Here is an 18027-nt window from a genome sequence, read left to right on the forward strand (position 1 = left end):
AGTAAATGTTTCTCCCAGTTTTCCCAAATACTTGAAGTTAGTAATTATTACACATAAAACTGGCTAGAATACCAGAATGTGGTTTATCTTTAAACAAACTTTCTGTGATGGTTATTCTTGGTTATCAACCTGTCCACATCTGGAATTAACTAAAACTCAGAAATGTCTGGATACAATTGAGAGGGAGTTTTGTTTTGTTTTGTTTTGTTTTGTTTTGTTTTGTTTTGTTTTGTTTTGTTTTGTTTTGTTTTGTTTTGCTTAATTGGATCATTTGAAGTGAGAAGGTCAAATCTTTGCGGTGGAAAGACACACCTTTAATTTAGACCACACCTTCTGTTGACAGCCTGTATAAAGGACATAGAAGAAGGAATCTCTCTCTCTCTCTCTCTCTCTCTCTCTCTCTCTCTCTCTCTCTCTCTCTCTGTATGTATGTATGTATGTACGTATGTTATCCCTGTTTCTTCCCTCCCTTCCTAGCAAATCCACTCCTTCATTGGCATTAGAGCCCAGTTCTTCAGGATTATTGTATATACTGAGGACCAGCTGAGATATCCAGTCTCATGGACTGAGCAACTACTGAATTCTTAGACCTTTAGTACACAGACATACACATAGAGCCATTGTTGGGCTAGATGGATTACAGCCTGTCAGTCCTTCTAATAAATCTAGTGTGTGTGTGTGTGTGTGTGTGTGTGTGTGTGTGTGTGTGTGTGTGTGTGCGTCAGAGAGTCATTCTATAAATTATTACTCCAGGAAATCCAGACTAATATAACAATATACCTTCTTAAATGCCCCCCCCCCACACACACACACACTTTTTTTTCTTTTCTCCTGAAAAATCACGTGGATATGCTAGGAAGGAAACATGTGTTTAGAATCAGTTTCATGTGCTACTTTTGGGATTGACTTTATCAGTTTTTACCCTGAGACTGTCTTTTACATGTTTGTACATATATAAGGATGCTCCAGAAACTGGGTGAGCCAATAAACTTCATCCTGTGAATTTAACTTTAGCAGCTGCGTCTCCAGAGATTGGCTGACTAGAATTTTAGTGCTGAGGGAAGATTGGAATATCCCAGTCCCAGACGGTAATTAGCTTATGTTGAGCTAGTTCTAGCTTCCAAAACAGACACCCTTTGTCTACCTCTGTGTCTGAATTAATGCCCTGTGACTAAGAGATAAAAACATTTTAGAGTTTATTAATCTAGCAAACCACTAGCACATATCAACCCCAAAACTAAGGAGTGTCACCAAACAGCATCTAAGGCTTACAGACAATGTATTTTAAACGTGCCCTGATTAACCTAATTCTGTGTTCCTGAGCTCTGTTTTCTTAGTTAGGGTTTCCATTGCTGTAAAGAAACACCATGATCAAAGCCAAACATTGATTGGGGTAGCTTACAGTTTCAGAGGTTCAGTCCATTATCATCACAGTAGGTAGCACAGCAGAATCCAGGCAGACACAGTTCTGGAAAAGGAGCTGAGAGTTCTGCATCTTGACCTGACTGCATCCAGGATAGACTGTCTCCCAGGCAGCTAGGAGGAGGGTCTTATTGTCCACCCCCACAGTGACACACTTCCTCCAACAAGGCCATACCTCCTAATAATGCCACTCCCTAGGACAAGCATATTCAAACCACAATCATAATGCGGTATAATTGTGGTGGAGGTGACAGGACAGTTAGTGAGCCCAGAAAAGGTCTCCCTCTGAGGAATCACACCATCCCTCAGGCCTAGTATAAAGAAGATTTGTTAGGGGCAGGGGGAGGGCTGGATGGGGGCAGAAAAAGGAGGGGAGAAAGATAAAAAGAGAGAGGAGGAAGAGGCCAGCCGGGAACATGTGGGGACAAGAAAGAGAGAGTGAAGAAAGGGAGAGAGTGTTGGGTAGCAGTCTTCTTATAAGCTGAGGCACCTGGCTTGTACCCGGAAGCAGGTGATGATGTAAGCTGTTGCTAGGCCACTGTTGCTAGGCTCCCAGGAGGAGCCTAGTGGAATTGTCTGTAAACCTATAATGATCACTCATACCAGCTCCAGAATAAACTATCTCTTATTCCCTTTAAGATTAGAGCTGTGGTTTTTGCATTGACAATTAGGGATCCCAATCTGGGGTTCTGAGAATGATCTTTCTTTTGGAGGAATCACAGGAATGGAAGCCAGGTTCCAGCAAGGACCCATTCTTGGAGTCCAGACAGCCTGATGTTAAGTTCTCCACTGATGTTGGTAAGTACTTCCTGGGCCTCCAGACATCCGTTGGTTTGGTTGACTATCCATTTTGGAGTTTCTGAGCTGGTTAAGTAGGACCCCCTTTAGATCTGCTCTCTAAGCATGGGTTTAATGTATCTAGTTTGTTTATTTGCTTTGAAATGTTTGCTCTAGAAAAACTATTCTAGACATTTAGTTTGGCTTGTTTGCTTGCTTACTTTTGAATCTCCAGAGACATTTTAGATTCTGGCTGTTTAACTCATTTTTCAGATTTTATTTGCTTTTGGAACTTTAAAGACATTTTGGTTTTTAAAAAGTTTGTCTTAGTTTTCTTTGTCTTTGACATGCATTGATTCATTGTCTTTTGGCCTTTGTCTCCTGACTCTCCTCTTCAAATGCATAGGGATGTGTTTGGAGAGGAAACTGCTATCTGGTACTCCAGTGGCTTATGCATGATAGTTGCTGACTAACTTGCAAGTATTTGAACAAATGGAAAGATCTAAAGACAATATAAACATTTGCTACCTCCAAACTGGTATATCTCATGTGCTTAACAATGCCTAGGGTTCTCAACCTGGGGGTTCACAACAACATTGGGTCCCACGTCAGATATTATGCATATCCAAAATTTACATTATGAATTAAAATAAAAGCAGAATTACAGTTATAAAGTAGCAATGAAATAATTTTATGGCTAGGGGTCTGTCTTAGTCAGGGTTTCTATTCCTGCACAAACATCATGACCAAGAAGCAAGTTGGGGAGGAAAGGGTTTATTCAGCTTACACTTCCATAGTGCTGACACCAAAGAAAGTCAGGACTGGAACTCAAGCAGGTCAGGAAGCAGGAGCTGATGCAAAGGCCATGGAGGGGGTGTTTCTTACTGTCTTGCTTCCCCATGGCTTGTTCAGCCTACTCTCTTATAGAATCCAAGATTACCAGTCCAGAGATGGTACCACCTACAAGGGGCCCTTCCCCCTTGATCACTAATTGAGAAAATGCCCCACAGCTGGATCTCGTGGAGGCATTTCCCCGACTTAAGCTACTTTCTCTGTGATAACTCCAGCCTGTGTCAAGTTGACAGAAAACTAGCCAGTACAATTGACCCCTTGTCAACTTGACACACAAACATATCACTAGTAAGCCTCAAGCCTTATTTTCTTATTCATCCCCAAAATCTAAATAACTTTAAAAGTCCCACAGTCTTTACATATTAAAAGTTCAATCCTTTTAAAATAACCAATATCTTTTAAAATCCAAAGACTTTTTACAATTAAAAGTCTCTTAATTGTGGGATCCACTAAAATATTTTCTTCCTTCAAGAGGGAAAAATATCAGGGCACAGTCACTATCAAAGGCAAAAATTAAACTCTAACTGTCCAATGTCTGCAATTCAACTCGATCTTCTGGGCTCCTCCAAGGTCTTGGGTCCTTCTCCAGCCCTGTACTTTGTAGCACACAGCTTGTCCTCTAGGCTCCAGATGCCTGTACTCCACTGCTGCTGCTGTTCTTGGTGGTCATCTCATGGTACTGGCATCTCCAAAACAATGCATGACCCCTTCGGTCCTGGGCCATCAATTGCAACTGAAGCTGTACCTTCACCAATGGCCTTCCACAGCCTCTCACAGTGCCGAGCCTCAGCTGCTCTTTGTGTTCCCTTCATGCCTTCAAAACCAGTACCACCTGGGTAACTCTTACACATTACTAAATCCAGCCACAGCCTAACGTACAACCTTGGCTATTTCTGGAACACAGCCTTTGTGCTTTCAGAAAACACTTCCCGGAAGATGTCACCTCAACAATGCTGGTCTCTTCTTAATCACCACTACTTTCTTAGCTCCAGCTAACCAGCATCAATAGTCCCAGTAATGCAAAGGTTTTGCTTTAGTAGTTCTGGTATCTTGTTAATCACAGCTGATTCTTCAGCCCCAGCTAACCAGAACCACAGAATAATCAAACTCCAAAATAGCAATGGCCCTTAAAAATCTTTAATTTTTCCCTCTGAAATTTCACAAGCCAGGCCTCCATCTTCTGCACTGTTCTCAACATTATCTTCCAAGCTCCTACACAATATCCCACAGAGTTCTTAACACTGAATATATCTTCCGGCCAAAAGTTCCAAAGTCCTTCCACAGTTCTCTTCAAAACATGGTCAGGTTGTCACAGGAATACCCCACTATGCTGGTACCAATTTGCCTTAGTCAGAGTTTCTATTCCTGCACAAACATCATGACCAAGAAGCAAGTTGGGGAGGAAAGGGTTTATTCAGCTTACACTTCCATACTGCTATTCATCACCAAAGGAAGTCAGGACTGGAACTCAAGCAGGTCAGGAAGCAGGAGCTGATGCAAAGGCCATGGAGGGGGTGTTTCTTACTGTCTTGCTTCCCCATGGCTTGCTCAGCCTACTCTCTTATAGAGTCCAAGATTACCAGTCCAGAGATGGTACCACCCACAAGGGGCCCTTCCCCCTTGATCACTAATTGAGAAAATGCCCCACTGCTGGATCTCATGGAAGCATGTCCCCAACTGAAGCTCCTTTCTCTGTAATAACTCCAGCTTGTGTCAAGTTGACACACAAAACCAGCCAGTACAGATTGTAATTGCTGCTTCATCCTTTTGAACCCCTATGAAGCCCTGCTTAGTTGATTTTTGTGTGTCATGTTCTATCAATTCCTTACTACCCTGTCTCCCTCAATCCTTTCTCTCTTCTGCTGGGTTCCCCAAGTTCTGCATAATGTTTGGCTGTGCATCTCTGCATGTGCATTTATAATCTGCCATAGGAAATCTCTCTAATGACGATACTATAGGCTATGCACAGATCTATGAGTATAGCAGATATCATTAGGAATCATTTCATTTACATTTTTCTTTTTGACCAGGAGATAGAAAACCTAGGAAAGAGTTCAAGAGTCAGAGATGCAAGCATCCCCAACAGAATACAAGAGATTGAAGAGATAATCTCAGGTAAAAAAGATACCATAGAAACATTGACACAACAGTCAATGGAAATGCAAAATACAAAAAGCTCCTTACCCAAAGCATCCAGGACATCCAGGACACAATGAGAAGACCAAACCTAAGGATAATAGGTATAGAAGAGAGCAAAGATTCCCAAATTAAAGGGCCAGTAGATATCTTCAACAAAATTATAGAAGAATACATTCAAATTTTAAAATAGAGATGCCCATGAACATACATGAAGCCTACAGAACTCCAAATAGACTGGAGCAGAGAAGAAATTCTTCCTGTCACATAATAATTAAAACACCAAATGTGCAAAACAAAGAAAGACTATTCAACACAGTCAGAGAAAAGATCAAGTAACTTGAGACTCAACCCATGAGCAAGCTCCAATCCCAATGATACTCCAATGATACTCTTAAACTACCAGACAGAAGTCAAGTGTAACTATCCTCTGAGAGGCTCCATCCAGCAGCTGAGTAAAACTGGTGCAGAGACCCACAACCAAATATTGAATGGAGATTAATAACTCTTATGTAGATTTGAGGGAAAGATTGAAGGCCCTGAAGTAGATAAGAATCCCACAGAAATAGCATCAGAATCAACTAACCTGGACCCCTGGGAGCTCTCAGACACTGAGCCACCAACCAAAAGCACACATGGGCTGGACCAAGCCCCCAGACACATATGTTGAAGACATGCAGTTAAGTCTTCTTGTAGGTCCCCCAACAACTGGAGTGGAGGTCCTACCTAAGGCTGTAGCCTGACTGTGATAACTGCTCCCCAACAGAGTTGTCTTGTCTAGACTGAAGGAGAGGATTGGACTAATCCTGGGGAGATTTGATAACTAGGGTGTGGGGATATAAATATTCAATATTCTTTCTCCCTTTTCTTTTGAAATTAGCTATCCTGGGTCCTCTATGTTGACAAAAGTTAGAAACCTCTATCTACCTTTCTCAAAAGTCCTGATAACCCCCTTGTGCTTCAAATTTACCTCTATAAAACTGAAAATTATTATTTTGGAGTATTCTTCTGTAGTTTTTAAGTAAATTTGTCCCCTAGCTATGGTGAAGTTCAGAGCTCTCATCATTCTAATGATTTTGCTTTAATTAGCAAATCACAAAGTCTTTCAGTAATGGACTTTCTCAAATATTTCCTTCTTGATGTACTGTCAAACGTTGCTTGTAGTATCTGAGAAATACTTAAAGTGGGTGATTCATGAAGAGAAGCAGATGGAGCAGCCAAACCTCTCACTTCTGCTTCCATGGAGTTTATGTTATGACTAGTATCACTGTGGGAGGATAGTCATTAGACTGTAGACAGTACTAGATTGCCATATCTGCCGACTCCAGGCTGCTGATGGTGAGAGAATAATGTGACCCAGACCCACTACCACTGAACATTGATGGGACCCCCATCATGTCTGCAGTCCTGAACTATCTTCATTTCTAGTTTCTAAAGAAACAAGAGACTCAGATTTTATAGACTGACCTCAAGAAGGATACAGTATATGGCATATGGAAAACAAAACAAGATGTTTTTACTTTAATCTAAATCTGGTTTTATCTTTTCTAGCATTCTATAGATTTGAGTCACCTAAGGGATAAATGTGTCCCTAAGTAAAGAACCTATAGGAAGCCAGACACACATGAATACAAACCTCAACCCCAACAAAAATCTGTATGCTTTAATAAAATCACAAACTATAGCATAGTTGTACTCAGCTTTTAATAAGATGGTGCATGACATAGATTAACTCTTAAAAACATTTATGTATTTATTAGTTGATTTTTTATTGTGTAATGTGTTTATGCCAGAGTGCGTTTATGTGCAGTGTGTGCAGACAGGTTACAGAGGAGTCAAGAAAAGTGAGTTTTGAGCCAGTTGATGTGGTTGCTAGGAATGAAACACAGGTCCTCTGTAAGAGCAGAAAATGTTTTTGACAGCTGAATCATCCATCAATGCCCTATTTTTAAGGAGAATCGTACCAAGGACTATGTACTATACACTCATGTAGCACACAATTAGACAGTAGCAGTATGGACAAATGTTTCAAAAAAAAAATATATATATATATCATGACTTCCACTGAGCTTTCTGCTAAGCTGATTACATTTTAAGAACCTTAATGGTTGTGGAGAAGTAGGAATGTCACAAGTCCAGAACCAAATTTCAATTTATCTTGGGCAAACTTTAAAATCTTTAACAACTCTTCATTGCTACTTCTCTGTCTGACCTAATGTCCTTGTATCAATTAACTTAACAGACCATAGCTACCACCAACCACAAGACTAAGTAAGAGTATTTTTAGCATCTGAAACCTACAATGATTTCCCCACTTTAATTTGATACTCCTCTTAATGTTTCCACCAATGCATTGAAAAGTGGCTCAGTTCATGACTTTCTTTCCTCTCTTACAATAAAAGTTCACGAGACTGTTACCAGGTAGGAACATGGAATATAGGGTAACCTCAATCTATGTTCCAAGGTCAAGGTCATTCATAGTTGGATACAGAGTAAACTATCTCTTAAATTTTTGGAGGTGTGAATCGTGTATTTGTATGGGCTATTGAGATATCCCATAGTGGTGAAAATAACAGAAGTGAAATTAAGAAGGCTAAGGAGGAGGGGAAGGAGTAAAAAATAGTGTGTTAATAACAAAATATTTTCTGCTTCATGTATCATAGCAATTATCATGGATGTATCATATGATTATCATGGATCTGGTCATTCAACAATATGACAATTTTATTTGTAAAACATAAAAAGGAGTAGAATGAGATTATAAGTCAATTCTGCCTCTCTTCACACCTCATTGTTCAGAGCACACTTGCAACCTATTTATTCTGATGATATTTATGGCATGCCAAACATACAGGGAATAACACGTCATCCTTGAATCACTCTACAAGATGTAATAATGGCTAATTGTCTAAAATCTTCCTTTAGAACAATTGACATGAGTTTTTTTATTTTAAAATATTTAAATCTGTTTTTGAAGACAAGAGATACATAATCTACAATTGGGTAAAAGTGTAATCTCTTTTTATCGTTCTCACAAGCCTGCATCATAAATATCCCAATTATCATTTTCACTTTCAGCAGGTTTCCAAACTTACATAACCTATTGGAAGTCACTGAACTAGAATGCAACCTGCTGGGAGAAGAGACCATGATTTAACATATACCCAAGTAGGTTGCCAGTGGAACTATTGAGATTTGAATCACACATAGAGTATTTTCAGTTTACCATAGATCTGTATTTTTATATGATACATTCAGGATTTGAAAATGAAAATGAGAATTACTGTTACACAAAATGACAAAATGTTGCTGAGAATTTATAAAAATATGGTTATTTCTAAAACAAAATTTAAAAACTCTATTTTTCAATTCCAGTTTACATACCAAGTTGTATATGAAGACAAGGAAGCAAGGAATTCCAATGCGAATGAAATGTACATATAAAAACATACATGATAACATTAGAAATATAAATAATTAAAATAATCAATAAAAATTTTTAAAGATTATGAGTACCTATTAATTTACAGGTTTGTTCTTGAAACGGAAACACTTATGGCAACATATTTTAATTTGTTAAATTGTGTCAAGAAAACATACAAGCTGACATATGAATTTCCCGTATACACAGAGAGAGGGGATGCATTTCTGACAACAAAATGTGAACTTCATGTGAAATCTTTGAGCTTTTTAAAAAAAACCACATACCCCATATCATAGTCAACTAATGGTCGACACGCAATAGGCTGTGCCAGGTTTGCATTTCCTCCCAACTTGTGAACAGTGCCAAAGAAAGTTGAAGCCCACAGGGGCTGAAAACGAGGAAGAGTCTGTTCCTTGCAAACAGGTGAAGGAGGATCTGCCTGATAACTTTTCCACATATTACCAGGCTCTCAGATCTGAAGAGTTTCTGCAACCAAGGGCTTGTTATTTTCTATACACATACTTTCAGGGGGGGGGGGCTTAGTGTTCTGACTAGTACTCTAAGTGGAAGTGTAGTTACTTAGAAGAGCAGGGAGAAGAAGCTGGTTCATGTCCTCATGGACACAAGAGGACAAACAGAAAATTACTAGGCATCCCAGACTGTGATAAAACAATACTTCAGACAGGTTTATTTAATCCAGTGTTGTAAAAAAAGGCACAACTCCAGTATGTATGTCATATAGAATTATTTCATTAACCTGGCTCGTCTTGGTTCTTTAGAAGAAATAACTCCTTTAAAGAGCATCCTTGGCTCCAAAAATACGTTTTCACAATTAAACACACACACACACACACACACACACACACACACACTAATGCATATATAGACACACAATTAAATTTATGTATATATACATCTATATGTATACACACATATATGTAATTATATGGGTAATACATACATTAAACACTAAAGGATATTTTGGAATTATAAGTTCTAATCTCCAGGTCAAACAAAATTGCTTCACTCTCACTGATACTGTTAGGAATCCCACAAAAATCTATAGGTAAACAACTATAGCATGTGTGCTGATGATCTAGACCCATGAGGGCTGTATGATTGCTACTTCAGTCTCTGTGAACCCCTCTAAACCTTGCTAAGATCTATGGGTTGTGTTTTCCTGGTATTCTCCATCACTCTGGCTTCTAAATCCATCCTCCTGGTCTTCTATGGGGTTTCTAGAGTGCTGCCTAATGTTTGGATTTAGATCTCTTCATCTGCTCATATTAGCTGTAGAAGGAAGTCTGTCTAATGACAAATGGGCTAGGAATCAATCTACAGGTATAGTAGAATATGTTTAGAAATCATTTCATTGACACTGTTTTTATCAGCTGTGTTTGATTCTACCCTAGGTCTCTGAGGCATCCAGATTACAGTCTCTGGCTATCCAGATAATGCCAGGCATGGGAAACCTCACATGACTAGTACCTCAAGTTAGACAACTCCATGATTGGCCATTCCTACAGCTCTGAGATACCATTTTTCCAGCACATCTAACATGCACTAAAGTTGTAGGTTAAATGTTATTTTCTAAGATTGATGTCCCAATCCCACCACTGGAAGCCTTGCCTAGTTAGAGAAGATGCTTGGTTCAAGCTCTGTATCCTTCTTTTCTAGGAGTCCTTGCTAGGGTCACCTTCATAGGATCCCAGGAGTCCCCACTGCACTAAATGCCCACATTATCCCCTAAATAATTGCCTTTTCTAATAGTCTATACCTGAACCCTTTCCCTACATCTCACCCTCTCCAACCTGATCCTTCCTGTTCCATTTCCTGCCTGCCTGGAATCCAACCACAAAAGCTATTCAATTTTTCTTTTCCAGGGAGTCCCTGCCTCCCCACCAAAGCCCTCCTTGTCAAATCTGAATTCTACTTTATACAGTAGGATTAAAAGTCATTATGAGTGTGGTTTAATGATGTTTGATTCTTGTAAGCAGAGCTGTGGACATAAGAGCCAGAAGAGTCTTATGTGAATTGTTGCAGACAGCTGGGAGCATCAGCACAAACTGCAAACAATTATGATCAGGCAACCTTCCCTTTCACTGACATATGGGGTCTAGCTTTTATGTAAAAACCAAAAACTGAGAATCCTCTCTACTCTCAGTTTCTCTAGGTAATATTTCTTTACTCCTTAAATACTAAGATTTAGAAACTAATGTTTTGTATTTAAATAATGTGTGCTTGGAAAGTCTACAGAAGTTTCTTCTGTTCTCTATGAGTCTCAGCTGAAGATATAACTACTCGTATGTAGTGACTGTATCCTCTGTTAAGGTAGAAAAGGCATTTGGTACTCTGTCTTGATAGAGATGAAGAAGAAGAAAGATGGGGTACAGAGAGAACCATTTAGTTTCTTCTACCAAAACTAATGACTATCCATGATCTTTACTAAAAGTCCTGTGACATCTGAGAGAGAGTTGCAGTGGTGACTCATGAAGCGGAGCAGTTGGGGCAACCCATCCTCTCACTTCTGCTTCCATGGGGGATTTATGTTATGACTTGTATCACTGTGGAAGGATATTCATCATACTGTAGACAGTAATAGACTGCAAAATCTTCAGACTCCAGGCTGCTGATGGTGAGAGAATAATCTGACCCAGACCCACTGCCACTGAACCTTGATGGAACACCAGAATCTAAATTGGATGTGGAGTAGATCAGGTGTTTAAGAGTTCCACCTGACTTCTGCTGAAACCAGTGTAAATTACCGTTAATGCCCTGACTTGCCTGGCAAGTGAGACTGACTCTTTCTCTCAGAGAGGCAGACATGGAGGATGGAGACTGGGTCATCTGGATGTCACATCTGGCACCTAGGAGTGGAGACATAATGAATATCTACATAGGTAAGCATGATAAAAGAGCACGTCCCCCAAAATGCCAGTCAGCACGAATCACAGTGAAATTCACATTTTAGTTCATTTTACCTGGAAACCAGAGCAACAAGATGCCAAGAAACAAGGCAGGGGCCCTCATGTCCATGCTGAGTCCTGTCTGTAATGACAATGGCACATGGTGTGACTGGTACATGAAGAAGTCCCCAAGGCTGTTCAGTAAGAGCATGGAAATCATTGGGAGCCAGTTACCACTGGGCACAGCTACAAGACTTAACTCATCTGAGCACTTAGCACAAGACTGCTGTCCCCAGACACCTGAGGTCAAACCACTTATATGTCTCCAGAAAATAATTTCTATTTAAAGATTTAAAATTATACATGACATTAATGTAGGGAGTCTCTATTTTGAATGATATATTTCAAAGATATATTGGGCTAATATAAAAGAATAACCTGCTATCAGTGAATATGCTGTTGCATATTCAGAGATATGTTGCTTATACAGAGAGGAAACCATTAGATCTTTAATTCATTCAAAAAATTCTGATTGGTTAAAGAAAATCATTTTTCTAAAGTTTCTTAAGAGCACAAGTTGGTACCCCATGATCCAATAGCTCACCAAGTAAAAACTCTTCTGATCAATATAACCTGAATTAAGATGGGCATTTCCTGGTATTAGAGAATATCAAAAAGATTAGTAACCAATACTGTATGGACCTAAACCAGATTCTGCACAAATCATACTCTTTGATTTGCTCTCAAAGATGGAAGAGAGTGTGCCAAGAGACAAGAACTTAGTACCTGCTGCACTGCAGAAGTGGCTTATTTATTGTAGCAAAAATAGCAACACTAAAATTGAGAATTTAGTCAGATAATAGCAGGAAAGCAAAAATATGCTAATAAAGCCAGTGATCAGAGGATACAAATGAAGACAAACTGGGTTTGTGTGATTTGCTAACATAATCCCAAATACAAAGAGGAAATGTTAATTGTTTAGATCTCAAAAAATTAAGTCAAAAACAGAATCTAACTGGTGGAAATAGTGATGGATTACAGACTGAAATACAGTGCATGGAAATTATGTATTCTGTTGGGACTTCTATTTAGAGTGTAAAAGGAACAATAAAATTCAAAATGAATAATACCAAACCATTATTAATATAAAGTCTAGTCAGGACATGTAGAAAGATAGGTATTGATATTGATTGTTCCCTGAATAAGATACAGAGAAGATCCAAAGAAATAAGGAAAAAAAGTAAACATTATATGTTGGTATAGAAACTCATGTTAAATCTATACATTGAAAAGCATCTTGCTTGTAAGCATTCAAGTTAAGTGGACAATCAGATGTTGTTAATAGGACTATAACGTAATAACACTAAAAGTACTTTGGCAAAATATTCTACCACTAAAACAAGAGTTATTGTATAATTCAGCTTTTTTTAAAAAAAAAGTCTTGAGTATCTTCACAAAGAAATTAAAACACATTTTATGCAAAAACTAGTAAAAATAATGCTTAATGAAAGTTCTTCCAGGAATTGCTAGAAATGAGTAACTACTTAAATGTTTCTCACTTAGTGAACAGGTAAAATGAGGTTTTTCAATACCATGGACTTCTACATTTAGCCAAAAAAAAGCTAGTTCTTTGTGCACACAGCTCAGAAGTACTATTCAGTAAAATAAGCCAATGTATAACTGTATGTGTTGTGTGAGAATTTTTCTACAGTGCTTGCTTGAGTAAAGAATGCGGGAGGGGTGGTGACATCAAGGAATTTTGTGGTAGCAGTGTAAGTGGATAAATGATTATGGTTCTGAAAACACAGACTGTTACCAGTATGCTTAGAGGCACTGTACTTGAATACACAGCATCCACATAGGCAAGTGCAAATGAGATAATTAATCATATGAAATTTCTTTCAATTTCCTCATTTATCTTATTATTGAAGATATCAATTCAAGAGAAGGCTGTGTCCAAGGGGCACAGATCCTGCCTATATGTTTTTGAGAATTTCTTATGAGTGTATAACAATTTGAAAATAGAAAATTAAAAAGGATTATGTGAAGTCCTTACAGAAACCACTTGCTGAGTTGCAATCTCTCTAGTTAAAAAGACGAGGGCTATGCCTCCCTCTAGTGGAGAAATTGCAATCGGACTCTTCTTGCACCTTTTGGATAAATCAAGAATGGAATGATTGTAAAGCAATTTGTGCTAATTAGAAAATTCATACTAAAAATATACATACTTAATACTCAAACCCAAGGAATGTGCAGAAATAAAATCAAAACAATATTTAAATGAACCACAATGACTCTTTTATAAGTCTCACTGAGCTCCATCTAATATTCAGCTGTGAGTTTCTTTCCAATGGAAGCTGGGTGGAGCCTCTCAAAGGACAGTTATGCTAGGTTCCTGTCTACAAGCATAACAGAATTATATAAGAGTGTCAATGATTGGTTATTGCCCATAGAACGTGTCTCAGTTTGGGGCAGTCATTGGTTAACCATAGCCTCCATCTCTATCTTTGTTCCTGCCTCTTTTGTAGGAAGGACCTAACACAATTATTTAACAGACCTTGAAAAACCAGTTCTCAACTTCAGATGAAAAAGCGAGAATCCAGTACAGTTAAAACAATCATGAACAATAAAAGAACTTCTGGAGATATCACCATGTCTGATCTCAAGCTATATTCCAGACCAATAGTAATTAAGCCTGCATGGTCTCACCCTCCCTTCGACCCTCTCTCCATGTGGCTATGGCCACCCTCTACTTCTAAACATTTCTTACTCTCTCTGCCTTTCTACAATAAATGCCTTAAAACCATGAACCTTTATCTGGATCCCCAGTGCTAAAGCAATGGAGCAGATCTTCCTCTCAAGAGCTGTGAATCTAATCTCCTGACTGGAGGCCTCCCTACATTCCAGCAATGGTTGCCACCAACCCAAGCCACCTGCAGAGCAAGCTGCCTGAGCTAACCAGACTCTCTCCTCCCCATGGTAACCTGCCAGAGCTCTGTTTCAACCCTTTTCCCTTCAGCCCATGGACCAGAGTCCGCCAGAGGGTTCCCTCTTTGATCTCAGCTCTTCCATGACATACAGCAGCGTCTGGGATGTCCAAGAGTGAGAACTTGATGTCCCTGGCCTCCAAGTGGCCCAGGGACCCCAGAACCGGCTCTTCCACGGTGCCCAGCAGGGTTTGTGGTGCTGGAGAGATGGAGCCTGACTCCGCAGTTCCACAGGGACCCCAAACAGTGCCTTTTCCCACCCTTGGAGCAGGATCCCACAGCTTCTCACAGTCCAACGCCCACCAGGCGGTTCTGTGGGGCTGTGCAAAGTCAAAGTTTCCTTCTCTACCTCACCCTGTGGCCCTAGCCCGACCAGATGCAGGACCCCATTTTTTCCCCACAGCTAAGATCAAAAACTCAACCTACAACACATGATGGTGAGGATGTAGAGCAAGGGATTGCTGTGATTGAAACCTGTATAGCCACTCTGGAAACCAATCTGGCAGTTTCTCAGAAAATTACCAATAGTTCTACCTGAACACCCAAATACACTCCCTCCTGGGCACACACACAAAAAATGTTCCACCATACCACAAGAAAAAATGCTGCACTATGTTCATAGCAGTTTTATATATAATGGCCAGAAACTGGAAACAACCTAGATGAACCTCACCCAAAGAAAGGATACAGAAAATGTGGTTCATTTACACAAGAGAGCTATTTAAAACAAGGACATAAAGGATTGTGTAGGTAAATAGATGAAACTAGAAAGTATCATCCTGAGTGAGGTAATCAAGACTCAAAAATGAATACAAAGAATGTACTCACATATAAGTGGACATTAGCCATAAAGAGCAGTATACCCACATTATATTCTACATGTCCAAAGAAGCTAATCAAGAAGGAAGAACCAAGTGGGGTTGCTTTAATCTCATTTAGAAGGAGGAATAAAATAGTTAGAGGAGGTAGATGGAGGGAGGGAATTGGATGAAAGAGGGTGTGTGCGGAAGGGAATGGGGGGGTGTTCAGAATCAGGTGTGGGGAGAGACAGGAGAGATTGCCAGAGGGCCAGAAGAATGAATGGAAATATGCATCTGGTGGGCACAGAGGGGTGGGGGTATCTCTGGGACATTCCAGAAACCTGTGATGGGGGAGGATCTTTCAACATTGTCATCTTACAAAGTCTCAGACAATCTCCCATTGCTACATAACATAGAATCACATGTCCTCAATAATCCAACGTGAAAGTAAAATCCAGAAGAAGAAAATTTTATTCAACGTGGTCACACTGAAAAATAGGGGGGGGGGGGATGCATCCAGAAAACTACCAGAATCGTGCAGTCCTGAAAGGAGATTGAAGATTAAACATAGTGCCACATTGAAGCAGCCCTGGTCAAGGTGTGGTCCTGACTACCACTGAAGTAAGTGGGTGCACTTGTTTCTATCATCGTGCAAGACACTGAGTGACATCCCCTGCAGAGAAGATGCTGCTTCTCCTTCTACCAGCATGAACTCTTATGGAAAGCCCCATTTCCTAGGGATTCATTGTTTCCATAGCTGAAAGTTAGAGAAAACAAGTGTCTCTTAAGAATGGCTTCAATTTGCCATGTTGACTACATCATGATACATCCACACAAGGAACAAACCAGGCAGCTTTGTCACCTCAGGTAGTGAGGTTTTTGTTCAGGGCTGCATCACTGTGAGAGGATATTCTAGACCTTGCATACAGTAATAAACACCCACATCCTCAGCCTCCACTCTACTGATTCTCAGTGTGAAATCAGTTCCTGACCCACTGCCACTGAACCTGTCTGGGACTCCTGAGGCAAGGTTGGAGATATAATATATCAGGAGCTGAGGAGACTGGCCTGGCCTCTGCAGGAACCAATACAAGTAAGTGTTGCCACTACTGTGCAGGAGACTCTTACTAGACCTGCAGGAGATGGATACTGACTCTCCAGGATTGGCAGGTACAGAGGGTGCAGCCTGAGTCATCACAATATCCCCAGTGGCTCCTGAAATAGAAGAAATGAAAAGTTATCCACAAACATGATGATACTGTGTTATTTTATCAACTTCCTAGACACTGAGGTCATGACTTTCATTATTATTCTAAAAATGTTCAACATAAAATACTTAAGTAGAGAGAGCACAGAGACTCTAGAAATCACCTAGACCTTCTGCTTTCCCCAGAATCACCCACATTCTCCTTGATCTTTGTTTTTCTCCTCACCAGGGATCCAGAGCACAAGTAGCCTCAGGAACTCAGCTAGGCACCTCATTCTGAGAACTTGATACAAAAAGTCTTGAGTAGTCAAGGCAGAAAAGGAGGCTAGCTTTTGTCTTGGACCTGTCTTACACGCGTTCGCGACCGGCCAGGAAAGACGCAGCAAACCAGAATCTTCTGCGGCAAAACTTTATTGCTTACATCTTCAGGAGCAAGAGTGCAAGAGCGCAAGAGCTCTATTGCTTACATCTTTAGGAGCCAGAGCGCAAGAGAGAGAGCAAGAGTGCAAGAGTGCAAGAGTGCAAGAGCCAGAGCAAGAGAGAGAATGGCGAAACCCCGTCCCTTTTAAGAATTATCCTCTGCCTAGGACGTGTCACTCCCTGATTGGCTGCAGCCCATCGGCCGAGTTGTCGTCACGGGGAAGGCAGAGCACATGGAGTGAAGAACTACCCTTGGCACATGTGCAGATTATTTGTTTACCACTTAGAACACAGGATGTCAGCGCCATCTTGTAACAGCGAATGTGAGGACGGCTCCCCACAGACCTGCAGGAGAGATCATCCCTAGAGAGTAATATGCAAATCCTCTGCTTGGTGCAGCTGTGTGAAAAGTAGCCAGCATGAAGAAAACCTACCTCAGTAATGAAGTGTTATAAAGTGTCTCCTCTATAGAAAAATAGATACAGTCTCTGCTGCCCACAGTAGGGAACAGTTGGACTTCACTGTGAAAGGCTGAGTCAGCATCAATGGAGACACAATCTACAAGAACACAGGCATCAAAAATAGCACCACAGAAACACTTTGTATTTGCTAATAATTTTCAGCATACCATCTTCCTGTCTATTCTTATCTGACTTTTTGTTTTAGTTAGGTAAGAGGTGGGAACCCAATGAAGAGAACTAAAGAGAAAAGTAGTCCTCATATCTACATGAGGAATGACTCTCTGATGACCATTTACCACAAAAATGTTGATACACTGAAGACTGGAAAAGAGCAATGAAGTTATGAAAAAACAAATATGTAATTCCCAATGGTCAGTTTTTACTTAGTTAAATGTTATTAGTTAAAATTTTACCACTAAGATACAGTACAGGGGCAGACACAAAAGCCATCAGCTAACTCAGAGTGGGAAGATTTAAATAGCATTTGTCCCTTATTAGAACTCAAGAAACTGGAATAATGTTTCTGCAACACAAGCCCTGAGGCTTCAGCTGAAGAATATGTCTCCAAATCTATATAGTGGTACCTTTTCAAAATATAAACACTTGATATTAGAATGGCTACTCCAGCTTGTTCT

At 40.0% G+C, this 18027-nt stretch overlaps 1 long non-coding RNA gene across 1 annotated transcript in view; it reads right to left on the reverse strand.

Annotated features, from left to right (window-relative positions):
* Gm34905 overlaps window positions 1-1973 on the reverse strand; it is a 52783-nt gene extending 50810 nt beyond the window's left edge. The window contains exon 1 of the long non-coding RNA XR_869012.3: window positions 1403-1973. This is a non-coding gene — a long non-coding RNA (predicted gene, 34905). The remainder of the gene's footprint in view (window positions 1-1402) is intronic.
* Window positions 1974-18027: the final 16054 nt, after the last annotated feature.

The sequence above is a fragment of the Mus musculus genome, chromosome 6 (genome assembly GCF_000001635.26).
Source record: "Mus musculus strain C57BL/6J chromosome 6, GRCm38.p6 C57BL/6J".
Classification (NCBI taxonomy): Eukaryota; Metazoa; Chordata; class Mammalia; order Rodentia; family Muridae; genus Mus; species Mus musculus.